Genomic DNA, 21,683 nt, shown 5'->3' with positions numbered 1-21,683 from the left:
TTATTATACAACGTCCAGGCTTGTATGTGTTTTCTCACAAAATGTAGTCCTCAAAATAATGAAATATAATATTTTGAAATATGCAGACCATATATTTGATGGTCAATGGCTTGTGAAAATCAGCATAAATATTGTTGTTGTTGTTATAGGGTTTAACGCCATTTTTCAGCACAAGAGAGGCTATACATGGCGGCCAGTATTAATGGTGGAGGAAGAACCGGGAAAACCCCGGAAAGAACCACCGACCCACGAGAAGCTAACGGCAAGCTTTCTCACGTATCCACATTTGCCGAGCCCGAGACTCGAACCCACGCAGACAGAGGTGAGATGGCAGTGATCAGTGACGGACAGCGCTTTAGACCACTCGGCAGCATAAATATTCAATTTATCATAGTTCGCATAACCTCTGACTCAAATAATCCCATTTTCCAAACTAATCTTGCACAGAAAAGTAAGTTAATAGTTTTTCAAATTTGTTCATTTTGACGCACCGAAGTGTTAATGATGTTGTGCATCCAGTCAAAGTTCGGAACCATACCCAGGTTTGCGTTATAGAGTTCAATGCTAAATAAGTTAGATGCACAGTCTGGAACCGGATGCAAATAGTGTGTCGCCTTTGTTGGCTGAGGCACAGTTTGTCCTTTACAGCAACGTGGACATAGAATACAATTTATTTTTCTATATGTTCACTACATTTGTTTCTCAATACTGACCTTTCCACTGTGTGACAATCAATACAATCATATGTTAATTTAAGATACCGTCAAAGATGATATCACGGTGAAGTTCTTGTCAAAGGTTGACCTGCATTTGTTTGAGAGGCTGGACTGTCAACAGAGCAGCATGTAAATAGAACACATATTTCACTTCAGGACCATCACCATAGCCTTATAACACACTAGTCACTGTCGCCAAAATACAAAGAGAAAACCACACCTAGAACTCATATTCTTCAGAATAAACAATTACCTTTAAATCCCTACAAGAAATGCATATATATAACTCTTCTATCCCCACCAAAATAAGAGGAAAAAATGTACTGAAAATAGACGAAAACTGCTAGAACTACAATGGTGGGTACTGAACTCGAAGTACTAATTGTGACCTGATTCCAAATAGTCTGGGACCGAATGTCAATAGTGTGTCGAGTAGGTTAAATGCGACAATGTGTGTCGTTTTGTATTTCTATCATAACTAATTTTAGAAAGCCCTGTTAAGGTTTTGTTATGTCGATCAATTCCAGATAAAGCGTTATTGAACTCACCAACCAAGATAGTGTTATCGCTAGTATTGTTATGCAAATATGTGTTTGATCTCATTAAAAGGTATACCTTACTCGCACAAGATTTGGAGCATAAATATTGATTAAATCAACCACTCTTCATCAAGATCTATTTTAAATGTAAAATTCTACCCTTATGAAACATTTCATGTGCCACTTGATTTTTCACCTCTCTCACTACTAAAACATCAACACCAGCCCTCCTAATGACGGCATTGCTATCAAATATGTCACCATTACAAATCTCATTTTCTGTGATACATTCAGTAAACTCATCATCCCAAAAGGCTTCTTGCAATAATAAAATATGGCCTCTTATTTTTTAGAAATATTTCTAAAACAGACTTTCGCTTATTCAAATCTAGCATGCCGTTTACAATTAGAGATACAATATATAAGGCCATTATAATGATTAGTGTGTTTAAAGTATTAAATTATGTCGCATGTTTTATCATTTCCATGAATACTAGAAATTATTTAATGGATTTGAGACGCATGCTATTCGTTTTCAGTCTAGGTACTGTATTAAACCGTCTTCTCCAACTGTGTATGACTTTGAAAGTGTCTATATCAGTACTGTTATTTCCATTTCCGTTTACCTGAAAACTCTGAACATCGTTTGCCTTTCAACAGCGACTTCAACTACCATCCTACTGTCATCACTTCCTGGATCCGTCACCGATCTATCACTAACAGTACGCCTGTTGTTTCGTTCTTCCTCCGATTCTATTTCTTGTTCGGTCTTATCGACTCTGCTTCCCACAGTTTCCTCCCCTCTTTCTTCACTATAATTATCCTGTATTTAATTCTCAACGTCTTCTTCATCATCTTCGGCAAGCTGTAACTCCAATGATTGTTCCTCCCTCTTAGCATCACCAATCTGCGGATTCACTTCCACAATGTCCTCTCTGTAACATGTACATGTTTGGGCTTCCTTGTGGCATTTGTCGCATATCCTTCATTGACACATAAAGAAAACCTTCCACAAGTGTCAAATCTTTGCCGTTTGCTATTCATAGCTACATGGCTCTTCTCCCCACACTTATAGCACACAAAATCCAGTCACCTTTTCATAAGCTGGCTCGGATCTAGACATCGAGAACACTCCTTTACTTTATTACTGTGCAATACCCCAAAATATGTTTATTATTTATTTTCATGTTTGCCTAAAGTTCTAACTGATAGCTTTCTATATTAGGTTTAAGGTAAACTTATGAATTACTCCTCGTGCTCACTGCTATAACGAAGATAAGACACATACCAAAGTGTGCTTCAGCTGATTGTGGATCTTTCACTTCACCTTCTAGATCTCAAATATAACGTATATTGAATCATGATTTTGGTAACATAAAGTTTTGATATTGAATTGTTAAACTTTTAAAAAATAATAGCACAGACTTTATTTCGTTACTCCAGATAAGAAATGAAAGAGAAGGAGAAAAAATAAAGGTAAATAAAGAAATAGAGAGGAAAATAGTAACGAAAATGAAAACTATTGGCCACAGGGGGGATCGAACCCACGACCTTCGCGTTATTAGCACGACGCTCTAACCAACTGAGCTATGCGGCCACTTGCTAATCAAAATCCTCCTACACAATCTAGAAATACAGATGGAGTACATACTTTCACACAATGAATGATTAGCAAAAGGAACCACACAATTAGGGTACGTAAAAGCATTGCCAACGTGTATGTTAATAGTATAAAATATATGGAAATAATGTAAAATGCATAACTCCCATATTATAACAAATATTGGTCTTTTCATAATTGCCGAATGTGCTAACGTTAACACATTGCGTGTTGTTTAAGTAAAGTCATAAAGTACTCCTCGAGCTTTTGGAGAGAACGAAGATAAGACACATACCAAGGTGGCTCTTGGTTAGTCGTGGATGTCTCACTTCCACTTGCAGGTCTCATATATATCTTAGATGGTCCTCTGAATCAGGTTTTGGGTAGCAGACTAACGCAGCTTTTAGAATTGAATAATATAGTTTTACGAGATAACTAGGTACAGATTTTGTGCCTTTACAAATGGAAATTGAAATTTGTGCTGCAGAATAGAAATGAAAGAGACGTATGAGAAAATAAAATAAGTATGGCCAAAGGGGCGATCGAAGCCACGAACTTCGCATGGTCAACGTGTGTGTTATCATTATAAAAATCTATTGAACCAATGTAAAATGCATAATTCGGAAATTATAAAAGAAAACATATCTTACTATCCTCTTGGACACTTCAATATACAGTTTGACAATATGATTTCAGCAAAAATTGTTGAGGTTAAACAGTTGCTATGCTCTATACTGATTTCTATGAATGTGCATTCTTATTACCAACTGATTGGGAAATGAACATTGGCAGTATGGTAAGTTAAAATAATAATTTACCAAAGTTCATCAAGTTCATTTTTACTTAGGACACACTCGTCTATAAAGTATAACGTGATAAGAAATATAACAGCAGCAATCGCTAAGCAATCTGTAATATTTGGCGAAACGACAGGCAACCATGATGATAATTATGAAACAAATGAAGTAGACATGCCTACAGTATCCAGAAACTAGTGTGCCTCATGGTGGGAAATCTACAGATCACGAAGCTAATAGGCAAGGTTTTATCATGTTGACTACGCTTTCAGGAGTTATCTGATGCAAATTCAGCTCTAGCATATTTACTATCTAGCATCCCGCCCTAAAGCCCTGATCGATTCAAATTGACCAGTAAATAATTACCTACTACTGGAACTGACATATGAACTACTGCTACTCCTAGCAGTTTTAATAATGATAATATTAATAATAATAGTAAGAGTAAATTTATCGTCAAGAAAGAAAAAGAGACAAGCCTAACTCAGCATGATTAAAATCAGATCTCCACTGTCATACTGTAACGTATCAAGGGTAAAGACCAAATAAAATGGAATATATGGACAGCTCACGCCTTCTTCAGCTACTAGATGTCTCCAATGTATTGTAGTGTCAAGAAATGGTGTGTTCACCACAACCGTTCTTATTTAGATTATAAAAGCACAAAGCAAAAGAATTATAAAAGCCAAAACATCTTATTATACAACGTCCAGGCTTGTATGTGTTTTCTCACAAAATGTAGTCCTCAAAATAATGAAATATAATATTTTAAAATATGCAGACCATATATTTGATGGTCAATGGCTTGTGAAAATCAGCATAAATATTGTTGTTGTTGTTATAGGGTTTAACGCCATTTTTCAGCACAAGATAGGCTATACATGGCGGCCAGTATTAATGGTGGAGGAAGAACCGGGAAAACCCCGGAAAGAACCACCGACCCACAAGAAGCTACCGGCAAGCTTTCTCACGTATCTACATTTGACGAGCCCGAGACTCGAACCCACGCAGACAGAGGTGAGATGGCAGTGATCAGTGACGGACAGCGCTTTAGACCACTCGGCAGCATAAATATTCAATTTATCATAGTTCGCATAACCTCTAACTCAAATAATCCCATTTTCCAAACTAATCTTGCATAGAAAAGTAAGTTAATAGTTTTCCAAATTTGTTCATTTTGACGCACCGAAGTGTTAATGATGTTGTGCATCCAGTCAAAGTTCGGAACCATACCCAGGTTTGCGTTATAGAGTTCAATGCTAAATAAGTTAGATGCACAGTCTGGAACCGGATGCAAATAGTGTGTCGCCTTTGTTGGCTGAGGCACAGTTTGTCCTTTACAGCAACGTGGACATAGAATACAATTTATTTTGCTATATGTTCACTACATTTGTTTCTCAATACTGACCTTTCCACTGTGTGACAATCAATACAATCATATGTTAATTTAAGATACCGTCAAAGATGATATCACGGTGAAGTTCTTGTCAAAGGTTGACCTGCATTTGTTTGAGAGGCTGGACTGTCAACAGAGCAGCATGTAAATAGAACACATATTTCACTTCAGGACCATCACCAAAGCCTTATAACACACTAGTCACTGTCGCCAAAATACAAAGAGAAAACCACACCTAGAACTCATATTCTTCAGAATAAACAATTACCTTTAAATCCCTACAAGAAATGCATATATATAACTCTTCTATCCCCACCAAAATAAGAGGAAAAAATGTACTGAAAATAGACGAAAACTGCTAGAACTACAATGGTGGGTACTGAACTCGAAGTACTAATTGTGACCTGATTCCAAATAGTCTGGGACCGAATGTCAATAGTGTGTCGAGTAGGTTAAATGCGACAATGTGTGTCGTTTTGTATTTCTATCATAACTAATTTTAGAAAGCCCTGTTAAGGTTTTGTTATGTCGATCAATTCCAGATAAAGCGTTATTGAACTCACCAACCAAGATAGTGTTATCGCTAGTATTGTTATGCAAATATGTGTTTGATCTCATTAAAAGGTATACCTTACTCGCACAAGATTTGGAGCATAAATATTGATTAAATCAACCACTCTTCATCAAGATCTATTTTAAATGTAAAATTCTACCCTTATGAAACATTTCATGTGCCACTTGATTTTTCACCTCTCTCACTACTAAAACATCAACACCAGCCCTCCTAATGACGGCATTGCTATCAAATATGTCACCATTACAAATCTCATTTTCTGTGATACATTCAGTAAACTCATCATCCCAAAAGGCTTCTTGCAATAATAAAATATGGCCTCTTATTTTTTAGAAATATTTCTAAAACAGACTTTCGCTTATTCAAATCTAGCATGCCGTTTACAATTAGAGATACAATATATAAGGCCATTATAATGATTAGTGTGTTTAAAGTATTAAATTATGTCGCATGTTTTATCATTTCCATGAATACTAGAAATTATTTAATGGATTTGAGACGCATGCTATTCGTTTTCAGTCTAGGTACTGTATTAAACCGTCTTCTCCAACTGTGTATGACTTTGAAAGTGTCTATATCAGTACTGTTATTTCCATTTCCGTTTACCTGAAAACTCTGAACATCGTTTGCCTTTCAACAGCGACTTCAACTACCATCCTACTGTCATCACTTCCTGGATCCGTCACCGATCTATCACTAACAGTACGCCTGTTGTTTCGTTCTTCCTCCGATTCTATTTCTTGTTCGGTCTTATCGACTCTGCTTCCCACAGTTTCCTCCCCTCTTTCTTCACTATAATTATCCTGTATTTAATTCTCAACGTCTTCTTCATCATCTTCGGCAAGCTGTAACTCCAATGATTGTTCCTCCCTCTTAGCATCACCAATCTGCGGATTCACTTCCACAATGTCCTCTCTGTAACATGTACATGTTTGGGCTTCCTTGTGGCATTTGTCTCATATCCTTCATTGACACATAAAGAAAACCTTCCACAAGTGTCAAATCTTTGCCGTTTGCTATTCATAGCTACATGGCTCTTCTCCCCACACTTATAGCACACAAAATCCAGTCACCTTTTCATAAGCTGGCTCGGATCTAGACATCGAGAACACACCTTTACTTTATTACTGTGCAATACCCCAAAATATGTTTATTATTTATTTTCATGTTTGCCTAAAGTTCTAACTGATAGCTTTCTATATTAGGTTTAAGGTAAACTTATGAATTACTCCTCGTGCTCACTGCTATAACGAAGATAAGACACATACCAAAGTGTGCTTCAGCTGATTGTGGATCTTTCACTTCACCTTCTAGATCTCAAATATAACGTATATTGAATCATGATTTTGGTAACATAAAGTTTTGATATTGAATTGTTAAACTTTTAAAAAATAATAGCACAGACTTTATTTCGTTACTCCAGATAAGAAATGAAAGAGAAGGAGAAAAAATAAAGGTAAATAAAGAAATAGAGAGGAAAATAGTAACGAAAATGAAAACTATTTGCCACAGGGGGGATCGAACCCACGACCTTCGCGTTATTAGCACGACGCTCTAACCAACTGAGCTATGCGGCCACTTGCTAATCAAAATCCTCCTACACAATCTAGAAATACAGATGGAGTACATACTTTCACACAATGAATGATTAGCAAAAGGAACCACACAATTAGGGTACGTAAAAGCATTGCCAACGTGTATGTTAATAGTATAAAATATATGGAAATAATGTAAAATGCATAACTCCCATATTATAACAAATATTGGTCTTTTCATAATTGCCGAATGTGCTAACGTTAACACATTGCGTGTTGTTTTAAGTAAAGTCATAAATTACTCCTCGAGCTTTTGGAGAGAACGAAGATAAGACACATACCAAGGTGGCTCTTGGTTAGTCGTGGATGTCTCACTTCCACTTGCAGGTCTCATATATATCTTAGATGGTCCTCTGAATCAGGTTTTGGGTAGCAGACTAACGCAGCTTTTAGAATTGAATAATATAGTTTTACGAGATAACTAGGTACAGATTTTGTGCCTTTACAAATGGAAATTGAAATTTGTGCTGCAGAATAGAAATGAAAGAGACGTATGAGAAAATAAAATAAGTATGGCCAAAGGGGCGATCGAAGCCACGAACTTCGCATGGTCAACGTGTGTGTTATCATTATAAAAATCTATTGAACCAATGTAAAATGCATAATTCGGAAATTATAAAAGAAAACATATCTTACTATCCTCTTGGACACTTCAATATACAGTTTGACAATATGATTTCAGCAAAAATTGTTGAGGTTAAACAGTTGCTATGCTCTATACTGATTTCTATGAATGTGCATTCTTATTACCAACTGATTGGGAAATGAACATTGGCAGTATGGTAAGTTAAAATAATAATTTACCAAAGTTCATCAAGTTCATTTTTACTTAGGACACACTCGTCTATAAAGTATAACGTGATAAGAAATATAACAGCAGCAATCGCTAAGCAATCTGTAATATTTGGCGAAACGACAGGCAACCATGATGATAATTATGAAACAAATGAAGTAGACATGCCTACAGTATCCAGAAACTAGTGTGCCTCATGGTGGGAAATCTACAGATCACGAAGCTAATAGGCAAGGTTTTATCATGTTGACTACGCTTTCAGGAGTTATCTGATGCAAATTCAGCTCTAGCATATTTACTATCTAGCATCCCGCCCTAAAGCCCTGATCGATTCAAATTGACCAGTAAATAATTACCTACTACTGGAACTGACATATGAACTACTGCTACTCCTAGCAGTTTTAATAATGATAATATTAATAATAATAGTAAGAGTAAATTTATCGTCAAGAAAGAAAAAGAGACAAGCCTAACTCAGCATGATTAAAATCAGATCTCCACTGTCATACTGTAACGTATCAAGGGTAAAGACCAAATAAAATGGAATATATGGACAGCTCACGCCTTCTTCAGCTACTAGATGTCTCCAATGTATTGTAGTGTCAAGAAATGGTGTGTTCACCACAACCGTTCTTATTTAGATTATAAAAGCACAAAGCAAAAGAATTATAAAAGCCAAAACATCTTATTATACAACGTCCAGGCTTGTATGTGTTTTCTCACAAAATGTAGTCCTCAAAATAATGAAATATAATATTTTGAAATATGCAGACCATATATTTGATGGTCAATGGCTTGTGAAAATCAGCATAAATATTGTTGTTGTTGTTATAGGGTTTAACGCCATTTTTCAGCACAAGAGAGGCTATACATGGCGGCCAGTATTAATGGTGGAGGAAGAACCGGGAAAACCCCGGAAAGAACCACCGACCCACGAGAAGCTAACGGCAAGCTTTCTCACGTATCCACATTTGCCGAGCCCGAGACTCGAACCCACGCAGACAGAGGTGAGATGGCAGTGATCAGTGACGGACAGCGCTTTAGACCACTCGGCAGCATAAATATTCAATTTATCATAGTTCGCATAACCTCTGACTCAAATAATCCCATTTTCCAAACTAATCTTGCACAGAAAAGTAAGTTAATAGTTTTTCAAATTTGTTCATTTTGACGCACCGAAGTGTTAATGATGTTGTGCATCCAGTCAAAGTTCGGAACCATACCCAGGTTTGCGTTATAGAGTTCAATGCTAAATAAGTTAGATGCACAGTCTGGAACCGGATGCAAATAGTGTGTCGCCTTTGTTGGCTGAGGCACAGTTTGTCCTTTACAGCAACGTGGACATAGAATACAATTTATTTTTCTATATGTTCACTACATTTGTTTCTCAATACTGACCTTTCCACTGTGTGACAATCAATACAATCATATGTTAATTTAAGATACCGTCAAAGATGATATCACGGTGAAGTTCTTGTCAAAGGTTGACATGCATTTGTTTGAGAGGCTGGACTGTCAACAGAGCAGTATGTAAATAGAACACATATTTCACTTCAGGACCATCACCATAGCCTTATAACACACTAGTCACTGTCGCCAAAATACAAAGAGAAAACCACACCTAGAACTCATATTCTTCAGAATAAACAATTACCTTTAAATCCCTACAAGAAATGCATATATATAACTCTTCTATCCCCACCAAAATAAGAGGAAAAAATGTACTGAAAATAGACGAAAACTGCTAGAACTACAATGGTGGGTACTGAACTCGAAGTACTAATTGTGACCTGATTCCAAATAGTCTGGGACCGAATGTCAATAGTGTGTCGAGTAGGTTAAATGCGACAATGTGTGTCGTTTTGTATTTCTATCATAACTAATTTTAGAAAGCCCTGTTAAGGTTTTGTTATGTCGATCAATTCCAGATAAAGCGTTATTGAACTCACCAACCAAGATAGTGTTATCGCTAGTATTGTTATGCAAATATGTGTTTGATCTCATTAAAAGGTATACCTTACTCGCACAAGATTTGGAGCATAAATATTGATTAAATCAACCACTCTTCATCAAGATCTATTTTAAATGTAAAATTCTACCCTTATGAAACATTTCATGTGCCACTTGATTTTTCACCTCTCTCACTACTAAAACATCAACACCAGCCCTCCTAATGACGGCATTGCTATCAAATATGTCACAATTACAAATCTCATTTTCTGTGATACATTCAGTAAACTCATCATCCCAAAAGGCTTCTTGCAATAATAAAATATGGCCTCTTATTTTTTAGAAATATTTCTAAAACAGACTTTCGCTTATTCAAATCTAGCATGCCGTTTACAATTAGAGATACAATATATAAGGCCATTATAATGATTAGTGTGTTTAAAGTATTAAATTATGTCGCATGTTTTATCATTTCCATGAATACTAGAAATTATTTAATGGATTTGAGACGCATGCTATTCGTTTTCAGTCTAGGTACTGTATTAAACCGTCTTCTCCAACTGTGTATGACTTTGAAAGTGTCTATATCAGTACTGTTATTTCCATTTCCGTTTACCTGAAAACTCTGAACATCGTTTGCCTTTCAACAGCGACTTCAACTACCATCCTACTGTCATCACTTCCTGGATCCGTCACCGATCTATCACTAACAGTACGCCTGTTGTTTCGTTCTTCCTCCGATTCTATTTCTTGTTCGGTCTTATCGACTCTGCTTCCCACAGTTTCCTCCCCTCTTTCTTCACTATAATTATCCTGTATTTAATTCTCAACGTCTTCTTCATCATCTTCGGCAAGCTGTAACTCCAATGATTGTTCCTCCCTCTTAGCATCACCAATCTGCGGATTCACTTCCACAATGTCCTCTCTGTAACATGTACATGTTTGGGCTTCCTTGTGGCATTTGTCGCATATCCTTCATTGACACATAAAGAAAACCTTCCACAAGTGTCAAATCTTTGCCGTTTGCTATTCATAGCTACATGGCTCTTCTCCCCACACTTATAGCACACAAAATCCAGTCACCTTTTCATAAGCTGGCTCGGATCTAGACATCGAGAACACACCTTTACTTTATTACTGTGCAATACCCCAAAATATGTTTATTATTTATTTTCATGTTTGCCTAAAGTTCTAACTGATAGCTTTCTATGTTAGGTTTAAGGTAAACTTATGAATTACTCCTCGTGCTCACTGCTATAACGAAGATAAGACACATACCAAAGTGTGCTTCAGCTGATTGTGGATCTTTCACTTCACCTTCTAGATCTCAAATATAACGTATATTGAATCATGATTTTGGTAACATAAAGTTTTGATATTGAATTGTTAAACTTTTAAAAAATAATAGCACAGACTTTATTTCGTTACTCCAGATAAGAAATGAAAGAGAAGGAGAAAAAATAAAGGTAAATAAAGAAATAGAGAGGAAAATAGTAACGAAAATGAAAACTATTGGCCACAGGGGGGATCGAACCCACGACCTTCGCGTTATTAGCACGACGCTCTAACCAACTGAGCTATGCGGCCACTTGCTAATCAAAATCCTCCTACACAATCTAGAAATACAGATGGAGTACATACTTTCACACAATGAATGATTAGCAAAAGGAACCACACAATTAGGGTACGTAAAAGCATTGCCAACGTGTATGTTAATAGTATAAAATATATGGAAATAATGTAAAATGCATAACTCCCATATTATAACAAATATTGGTCTTTTCATAATTGCCGAATGTGCTAACGTTAACACATTGCGTGTTGTTTTAAGTAAAGTCATAAATTACTCCTCGAGCTTTTGGAGAGAACGAAGATAAGACACATACCAAGGTGGCTCTTGGTTAGTCGTGGATGTCTCACTTCCACTTGCAGGTCTCATATATATCTTAGATGGTCCTCTGAATCAGGTTTTGGGTAGCAGACTAACGCAGCTTTTAGAATTGAATAATATAGTTTTACGAGATAACTAGGTACAGATTTTGTGCCTTTACAAATGGAAATTGAAATTTGTGCTGCAGAATAGAAATGAAAGAGACGTATGAGAAAATAAAATAAGTATGGCCAAAGGGGCGATCGAAGCCACGAACTTCGCATGGTCAACGTGTGTGTTATCATTATAAAAATCTATTGAACCAATGTAAAATGCATAATTCGGAAATTATAAAAGAAAACATATCTTACTATCCTCTTGGACACTTCAATATACAGTTTGACAATATGATTTCAGCAAAAATTGTTGAGGTTAAACAGTTGCTATGCTCTATACTGATTTCTATGAATGTGCATTCTTATTACCAACTGATTGGGAAATGAACATTGGCAGTATGGTAAGTTAAAATAATAATTTACCAAAGTTCATCAAGTTCATTTTTACTTAGGACACACTCGTCTATAAAGTATAACGTGATAAGAAATATAACAGCAGCAATCGCTAAGCAATCTGTAATATTTGGCGAAACGACAGGCAACCATGATGATAATTATGAAACAAATGAAGTAGACATGCCTACAGTATCCAGAAACTAGTGTGCCTCATGGTGGGAAATCTACAGATCACGAAGCTAATAGGCAAGGTTTTATCATGTTGACTACGCTTTCAGGAGTTATCTGATGCAAATTCAGCTCTAGCATATTTACTATCTAGCATCCCGCCCTAAAGCCCTGATCGATTCAAATTGACCAGTAAATAATTACCTACTACTGGAACTGACATATGAACTACTGCTACTCCTAGCAGTTTTAATAATGATAATATTAATAATAATAGTAAGAGTAAATTTATCGTCAAGAAAGAAAAAGAGACAAGCCTAACTCAGCATGATTAAAATCAGATCTCCACTGTCATACTGTAACGTATCAAGGGTAAAGACCAAATAAAATGGAATATATGGACAGCTCACGCCTTCTTCAGCTACTAGATGTCTCCAATGTATTGTAGTGTCAAGAAATGGTGTGTTCACCACAACCGTTCTTATTTAGATTATAAAAGCACAAAGCAAAAGAATTATAAAAGCCAAAACATCTTATTATACAACGTCCAGGCTTGTATGTGTTTTCTCACAAAATGTAGTCCTCAAAATAATGAAATATAATATTTTGAAATATGCAGACCATATATTTGATGGTCAATGGCTTGTGAAAATCAGCATAAATATTGTTGTTGTTGTTATAGGGTTTAACGCCATTTTTCAGCACAAGAGAGGCTATACATGGCGGCCAGTATTAATGGTGGAGGAAGAACCGGGAAAACCCCGGAAAGAACCACCGACCCACGAGAAGCTAACGGCAAGCTTTCTCACGTATCCACATTTGCCGAGCCCGAGACTCGAACCCACGCAGACAGAGGTGAGATGGCAGTGATCAGTGACGGACAGCGCTTTAGACCACTCGGCAGCATAAATATTCAATTTATCATAGTTCGCATAACCTCTGACTCAAATAATCCCATTTTCCAAACTAATCTTGCACAGAAAAGTAAGTTAATAGTTTTTCAAATTTGTTCATTTTGACGCACCGAAGTGTTAATGATGTTGTGCATCCAGTCAAAGTTCGGAACCATACCCAGGTTTGCGTTATAGAGTTCAATGCTAAATAAGTTAGATGCACAGTCTGGAACCGGATGCAAATAGTGTGTCGCCTTTGTTGGCTGAGGCACAGTTTGTCCTTTACAGCAACGTGGACATAGAATACAATTTATTTTTCTATATGTTCACTACATTTGTTTCTCAATACTGACCTTTCCACTGTGTGACAATCAATACAATCATATGTTAATTTAAGATACCGTCAAAGATGATATCACGGTGAAGTTCTTGTCAAAGGTTGACCTGCATTTGTTTGAGAGGCTGGACTGTCAACAGAGCAGCATGTAAATAGAACACATATTTCACTTCAGGACCATCACCATAGCCTTATAACACACTAGTCACTGTCGCCAAAATACAAAGAGAAAACCACACCTAGAACTCATATTCTTCAGAATAAACAATTACCTTTAAATCCCTACAAGAAATGCATATATATAACTCTTCTATCCCCACCAAAATAAGAGGAAAAAATGTACTGAAAATAGACGAAAACTGCTAGAACTACAATGGTGGGTACTGAACTCGAAGTACTAATTGTGACCTGATTCCAAATAGTCTGGGACCGAATGTCAATAGTGTGTCGAGTAGGTTAAATGCGACAATGTGTGTCGTTTTGTATTTCTATCATAACTAATTTTAGAAAGCCCTGTTAAGGTTTTGTTATGTCGATCAATTCCAGATAAAGCGTTATTGAACTCACCAACCAAGATAGTGTTATCGCTAGTATTGTTATGCAAATATGTGTTTGATCTCATTAAAAGGTATACCTTACTCGCACAAGATTTGGAGCATAAATATTGATTAAATCAACCACTCTTCATCAAGATCTATTTTAAATGTAAAATTCTACCCTTATGAAACATTTCATGTGCCACTTGATTTTTCACCTCTCTCACTACTAAAACATCAACACCAGCCCTCCTAATGACGGCATTGCTATCAAATATGTCACCATTACAAATCTCATTTTCTGTGATACATTCAGTAAACTCATCATCCCAAAAGGCTTCTTGCAATAATAAAATATGGCCTCTTATTTTTTAGAAATATTTCTAAAACAGACTTTCGCTTATTCAAATCTAGCATGCCGTTTACAATTAGAGATACAATATATAAGGCCATTATAATGATTAGTGTGTTTAAAGTATTAAATTATGTCGCATGTTTTATCATTTCCATGAATACTAGAAATTATTTAATGGATTTGAGACGCATGCTATTCGTTTTCAGTCTAGGTACTGTATTAAACCGTCTTCTCCAACTGTGTATGACTTTGAAAGTGTCTATATCAGTACTGTTATTTCCATTTCCGTTTACCTGAAAACTCTGAACATCGTTTGCCTTTCAACAGCGACTTCAACTACCATCCTACTGTCATCACTTCCTGGATCCGTCACCGATCTATCACTAACAGTACGCCTGTTGTTTCGTTCTTCCTCCGATTCTATTTCTTGTTCGGTCTTATCGACTCTGCTTCCCACAGTTTCCTCCCCTCTTTCTTCACTATAATTATCCTGTATTTAATTCTCAACGTCTTCTTCATCATCTTCGGCAAGCTGTAACTCCAATGATTGTTCCTCCCTCTTAGCATCACCAATCTGCGGATTCACTTCCACAATGTCCTCTCTGTAACATGTACATGTTTGGGCTTCCTTGTGGCATTTGTCGCATATCCTTCATTGACACATAAAGAAAACCTTCCACAAGTGTCAAATCTTTGCCGTTTGCTATTCATAGCTACATGGCTCTTCTCCCCACACTTATAGCACACAAAATCCAGTCACCTTTTCATAAGCTGGCTCGGATCTAGACATCGAGAACACACCTTTACTTTATTACTGTGCAATACCCCAAAATATGTTTATTATTTATTTTCATGTTTGCCTAAAGTTCTAACTGATAGCTTTCTATGTTAGGTTTAAGGTAAACTTATGAATTACTCCTCGTGCTCACTGCTATAACGAAGATAAGACACATACCAAAGTGTGCTTCAGCTGATTGTGGATCTTTCACTTCACCTTCTAGATCTCAAATATAACGTATATTGAATCATGATTTTGGTAACATAAAGTTTTGATATTGAATTGTTAAACTTTTAAAAAATAATAGCACAGACTTTATTTCGTTACTCCAGATAAGAAATGAAAGAGAAGGAGAAAAAATAAAGGTAAATAAAGAAATAGAGAGGAAAATAGTAACGAAAATGAAAACTATTGGCCACAGGGGGGATCGAACCCACGACCTTCGCGTTATTAGCACGACGCTCTAACCAACTGAGCTATGCGGCCACTTGCTAATCAAAATCCTCCTACACAATCTAGAAATACAGATGGAGTACATACTTTCACACAATGAATGATTAGCAAAAGGAACCACACAATTAGGGTACGTAAAAGCATTGCCAACGTGTATGTTAATAGTATAAAATATATGGAAATAATGTAAAATGCATAACTCCCATATTATAACAAATATTGGTCTTTTCATAATTGCCGAATGTGCTAACGTTAACACATTGCGTGTTGTTTTAAGTAAAGTCATAAATTACTCCTCGAGCTTTTGGAGAGAACGAAGATAAGACACATACCAAGGTGGCTCTTGGTTAGTCGTGGATGTCTCACTTCCACTTGCAGGTCTCATATATATCTTAGATGGTCCTCTGAATCAGGTTTTGGGTAGCAGACTAACGCAGCTTTTAGAATTGAATAATATAGTTTTACGAGATAACTAGGTACAGATTTTGTGCCTTTACAAATGGAAATTGAAATTTGTGCTGCAGAATAGAAATGAAAGAGACGTATGAGAAAATAAAATAAGTATGGCCAAAGGGGCGATCGAAGCCACGAACTTCGCATGGTCAACGTGTGTGTTATCATTATAAAAATCTATTGAACCAATGTAAAATGCATAATTCGGAAATTATAAAAGAAAACATATCTTACTATCCTCTTGGACACTTCAATATACAGTTTGACAATATGATTTCAGCAAAAATTGTTGAGGTTAAACAGTTGCTATGCTCTATACTGATTTCTATGAATGTGCATTCTTATTACCAACTGATTGGGAAATGAACATTGGCAGTATGGTAAGTTAAAATAATAATTTACCAAAGTTCATCAAGTTCATTTTTACTTAGGACACACTCGTCTATAAAGTATAACGTGATAAGAAATATAACAGCAGCAATCGCTAAGCAATCTGTAATATTTGGCGAAACGACAGGCAACCATGATGATAATTATGAAACAAATGAAGTAGACATGCCTACAGTATCCAGAAACTAGTGTGCCTCATGGTGGGAAATCTACAGATCACGAAGCTAATAGGCAAGGTTTTATCATGTTGACTACGCTTTCAGGAGTTATCTGATGCAAATTCAGCTCTAGCATATTTACTATCTAGCATCCCGCCCTAAAGCCCTGATCGATTCAAATTGACCAGTAAATAATTACCTACTACTGGAACTGACATATGAACTACTGCTACTCCTAGCAGTTTTAATAATGATAATATTAATAATAATAGTAAGAGTAAATTTATCGTCAAGAAAGAAAAGAGACAAGCCTAACTCAGCATGATTAAAATCAGATCTCCACTGTCATACTGTAACGTATCAAGGGTAAAGACCAAATAAAATGGAATATATGGACAGCTCACGCCTTCTTCAGCTACTAGATGTCTCCAATGTATTGTAGTGTCAAGAAATGGTGTGTTCACCACAACCGTTCTTATTTAGATTATAAAAGCACAAAGCAAAAGAATTATAAAAGCCAAAACATCTTATTATACAACGTCCAGGCTTGTATGTGTTTTCTCACAAAATGTAGTCCTCAAAATAATGAAATATAATATTTTAAAATATGCAGACCATATATTTGATGGTCAATGGCTTGTGAAAATCAGCATAAATATTGTTGTTGTTGTTATAGGGTTTAACGCCATTTTTCAGCACAAGAGAGGCTATACATGGCGGCCAGTATTAATGGTGGAGGAAGAACCGGGAAAACCCCGGAAAGAACCACCGACCCACGAGAAGCTAACGGCAAGCTTTCTCACGTATCCACATTTGCCGAGCCCGAGACTCGAACCCACGCAGACAGAGGTGAGATGGCAGTGATCAGTGACGGACAGCGCTTTAGACCACTCGGCAGCATAAATATTCAATTTATCATAGTTCGCATAACCTCTGACTCAAATAATCCCATTTTCCAAACTAATCTTGCACAGAAAAGTAAGTTAATAGTTTTTCAAATTTGTTCATTTTGACGCACCGAAGTGTTAATGATGTTGTGCATCCAGTCAAAGTTCGGAACCATACCCAGGTTTGCGTTATAGAGTTCAATGCTAAATAAGTTAGATGCACAGTCTGGAACCGGATGCAAATAGTGTGTCGCCTTTGTTGGCTGAGGCACAGTTTGTCCTTTACAGCAACGTGGACATAGAATACAATTTATTTTTCTATATGTTCACTACATTTGTTTCTCAATACTGACCTTTCCACTGTGTGACAATCAATACAATCATATGTTAATTTAAGATACCGTCAAAGATGATATCACGGTGAAGTTCTTGTCAAAGGTTGACCTGCATTTGTTTGAGAGGCTGGACTGTCAACAGAGCAGCATGTAAATAGAACACATATTTCACTTCAGGACCATCACCATAGCCTTATAACACACTAGTCACTGTCGCCAAAATACAAAGAGAAAACCACACCTAGAACTCATATTCTTCAGAATAAACAATTACCTTTAAATCCCTACAAGAAATGCATATATATAACTCTTCTATCCCCACCAAAATAAGAGGAAAAAATGTACTGAAAATAGACGAAAACTGCTAGAACTACAATGGTGGGTACTGAACTCGAAGTACTAATTGTGACCTGATTCAAATAGTCTGGGACCGAATGTCAATAGTGTGTCGAGTAGGTTAAATGCGACAATGTGTGTCGTTTTGTATTTCTATCATAACTAATTTTAGAAAGCCCTGTTAAGGTTTTGTTATGTCGATCAATTCCAGATAAAGCGTTATTGAACTCACCAACCAAGATAGTGTTATCGCTAGTATTGTTATGCAAATATGTGTTTGATCTCATTAAAAGGTATACCTTACTCGCACAAGATTTGGAGCATAAATATTGATTAAATCAACCACTCTTCATCAAGATCTATTTTAAATGTAAAATTCTACCCTTATGAAACATTTCATGTGCCACTTGATTTTTCACCTCTCTCACTACTAAAACATCAACACCAGCCCTCCTAATGACGGCATTGCTATCAAATATGTCACCATTACAAATCTCATTTTCTCTGATACATTCAGTAAACTCATCATCCCAAAAGGCTTCTTGCAATAATAAAATATGGCCTCTTATTTTTTAGAAATATTTCTAAAACAGACTTTCGCTTATTCAAATCTAGCATGCCGTTTACAATTAGAGATACAATATATAAGGCCATTATAATGATTAGTGTGTTTAAAGTATTAAATTATGTCGCATGTTTTATCATTTCCATGAATACTAGAAATTATTTAATGGATTTGAGACGCATGCTATTCGTTTTCAGTCTAGGTACTGTATTAAACCGTCTTCTCCAACTGTGTATGACTTTGAAAGTGTCTATATCAGTACTGTTATTTCCATTTCCGTTTACCTGAAAACTCTGAACATCGTTTGCCTTTCAACAGCGACTTCAACTACCATCCTACTGTCATCACTTCCTGGATCCGTCACCGATCTATCACTAACAGTACGCCTGTTGTTTTCGTTCTTCCTCCGATTCTATTTCTTGTTCGGTCTTATCGACTCTGCTTCCCACAGTTTCCTCCCCTCTTTCTTCACTATAATTATCCTGTATTTAATTCTCAACGTCTTCTTCATCATCTTCGGCAAGCTGTAACTCCAATGATTGTTCCTCCCTCTTAGCATCACCAATCTGCGGATTCACTTCCACAATGTCCTCTCTGTAACATGTACATGTTTGGGCTTCCTTGTGGCATTTGTCGCATATCCTTCATTGACACATAAAGAAAACCTACCACAAGTGTCAAATCTTTGCCGTTTGCTATTCATAGCTACATGGTTCTCCTCCCCACACTTATAGCACACAAAATCCAGTCACCTTTTCATAAGCTGGCTCGGATCTAGACATCGAGAACACACCTTTACTTTATTACTGTGCAATACCCCAAAATATGTTTATTATTTATTTTCATGTTTGCCTAAAGTTCTAACTGATAGCTTTCTATATTAGGTTTAAGGTAAACTTATGAATTACTCCTCGTGCTCACTGCTATAACGAAGATAAGACACATACCAAAGTGTGCTTCAGCTGATTGTGGATCTTTCACTTCACCTTCTAGATCTCAAATATAACGTATATTGAATCATGATTTTGGTAACATAAAGTTTTGATATTGAATTGTTAAACTTTTAAAAAATAATAGCACAGACTTTATTTCGTTACTCCAGATAAGAAATGAAAGAGAAGGAGAAAAAATAAAGGTAAATAAAGAAATAGAGAGGAAAATAGTAACGAAAATGAAAACTATTGGCCACAGGGGGGATCGAACCCACGACCTTCGCGTTATTAGCACGACGCTCTAACCAACTGAGCTATGCGGCCACTTGCTAATCAAAATCCTCCTACACAATCTAGAAATACAGATGGAGTACATACTTTCACACAATGAATGATTAGCAAAAGGAACCACACAATTAGGGTACGTAAAAGCATTGCCAACGTGTATGTTAATAGTATAAAATATATGGAAATAATGTAAAATGCATAACTCCCATATTATAACAAATATTGGTCTTTTCATAATTGCCGAATGTGCTAACGTTAACACATTGCGTGTTGTTTTAAGTAAAGTCATAAATTACTCCTCGAGCTTTTGGAGAGAACGAAGATAAGACACATACCAAGGTGGCTCTTGGTTAGTCGTGGATGTCTCACTTCCACTTGCAGGTCTCATATATATCTTAGATGGTCCTCTGAATCAGGTTTTGGGTAGCAGACTAACGCAGCTTTTAGAATTGAATAATATAGTTTTACGAGATAACTAGGTACAGATTTTGTGCCTTTACAAATGGAAATTGAAATTTGTGCTGCAGAATAGAAATGAAAGAGACGTATGAGAAAATAAAATAAGTATGGCCAAAGGGGCGATCGAAGCCACGAACTTCGCATGGTCAACGTGTGTGTTATCATTATAAAAATCTATTGAACCAATGTAAAATGCATAATTCGGAAATTATAAAAGAAAACATATCTTACTATCCTCTTGGACACTTCAATATACAGTTTGACAATATGATTTCAGCAAAAATTGTTGAGGTTAAACAGTTGCTATGCTCTATACTGATTTCTATGAATGTGCATTCTTATTACCAACTGATTGGGAAATGAACATTGGCAGTATGGTAAGTTAAAATAATAATTTACCAAAGTTCATCAAGTTCATTTTTACTTAGGACACACTCGTCTATAAAGTATAACGTGATAAGAAATATAACAGCAGCAATCGCTAAGCAATCTGTAATATTTGGCGAAACGACAGGCAACCATGATGATAATTATGAAACAAATGAAGTAGACATGCCTACAGTATCCAGAAACTAGTGTGCCTCATGGTGGGAAATCTACAGATCACGAAGCTAATAGGCAAGGTTTTATCATGTTGACTACGCTTTCAGGAGTTATCTGATGCAAATTCAGCTCTAGCATATTTACTATCTAGCATCCCGCCCTAAAGCCCTGATCGATTCAAATTGACCAGTAAATAATTACCTACTACTGGAACTGACATATGAACTACTGCTACTCCTAGCAGTTTTAATAATGATAATATTAATAATAATAGTAAGAGTAAATTTATCGTCAAGAAAGAAAAAGAGACAAGCCTAACTCAGCATGATTAAAATCAGATCTCCACTGTCATACTGTAACGTATCAAGGGTAAAGACCAAATAAAATGGAATATATGGACAGCTCACGCCTTCTTCAGCTACTAGATGTCTCCAATGTATTGTAGTGTCAAGAAATGGTGTGTTCACCACAACCG

At 36.3% G+C, this 21,683-nt stretch overlaps 5 non-coding genes across 5 annotated transcripts; all 5 read right to left on the bottom strand.

Moving 5' to 3' along the window:
- Positions 1-2,778: 2,778 nt before the first annotated feature.
- Trnai-aau (transfer RNA isoleucine (anticodon AAU)) lies at positions 2,779-2,852 on the bottom strand. Its single transcript has one exon. It is a non-coding gene; the product is annotated as a tRNA-Ile (tRNA).
- A 4,273-nt stretch (positions 2,853-7,125) lies between these two features.
- Trnai-aau (transfer RNA isoleucine (anticodon AAU)) lies at positions 7,126-7,199 on the bottom strand. The gene has a single exon. It is a non-coding gene; the product is annotated as a tRNA-Ile (tRNA).
- Positions 7,200-11,473: 4,274 nt separating this feature from the next.
- On the bottom strand, positions 11,474-11,547 carry Trnai-aau (transfer RNA isoleucine (anticodon AAU)). Its single transcript has one exon. It is a non-coding gene; the product is annotated as a tRNA-Ile (tRNA).
- Positions 11,548-15,821: 4,274 nt separating this feature from the next.
- Trnai-aau (transfer RNA isoleucine (anticodon AAU)) lies at positions 15,822-15,895 on the bottom strand. Its single transcript has one exon. It is a non-coding gene; the product is annotated as a tRNA-Ile (tRNA).
- A 4,273-nt stretch (positions 15,896-20,168) lies between these two features.
- Trnai-aau (transfer RNA isoleucine (anticodon AAU)) lies at positions 20,169-20,242 on the bottom strand. Its single transcript has one exon. It is a non-coding gene; the product is annotated as a tRNA-Ile (tRNA).
- Between the last annotated feature and the right edge of the window lie 1,441 nt (positions 20,243-21,683).

This window comes from Sinohyriopsis cumingii, chromosome 14 (genome assembly GCF_028554795.1).
Source record: "Sinohyriopsis cumingii isolate HCF-2022 chromosome 14, ASM2855479v2, whole genome shotgun sequence".
Lineage (NCBI taxonomy): Eukaryota > Metazoa > Mollusca > Bivalvia > Unionida > Unionidae > Sinohyriopsis > Sinohyriopsis cumingii.
This window is presented reverse-complemented; position numbering and strand designations above follow the sequence as displayed.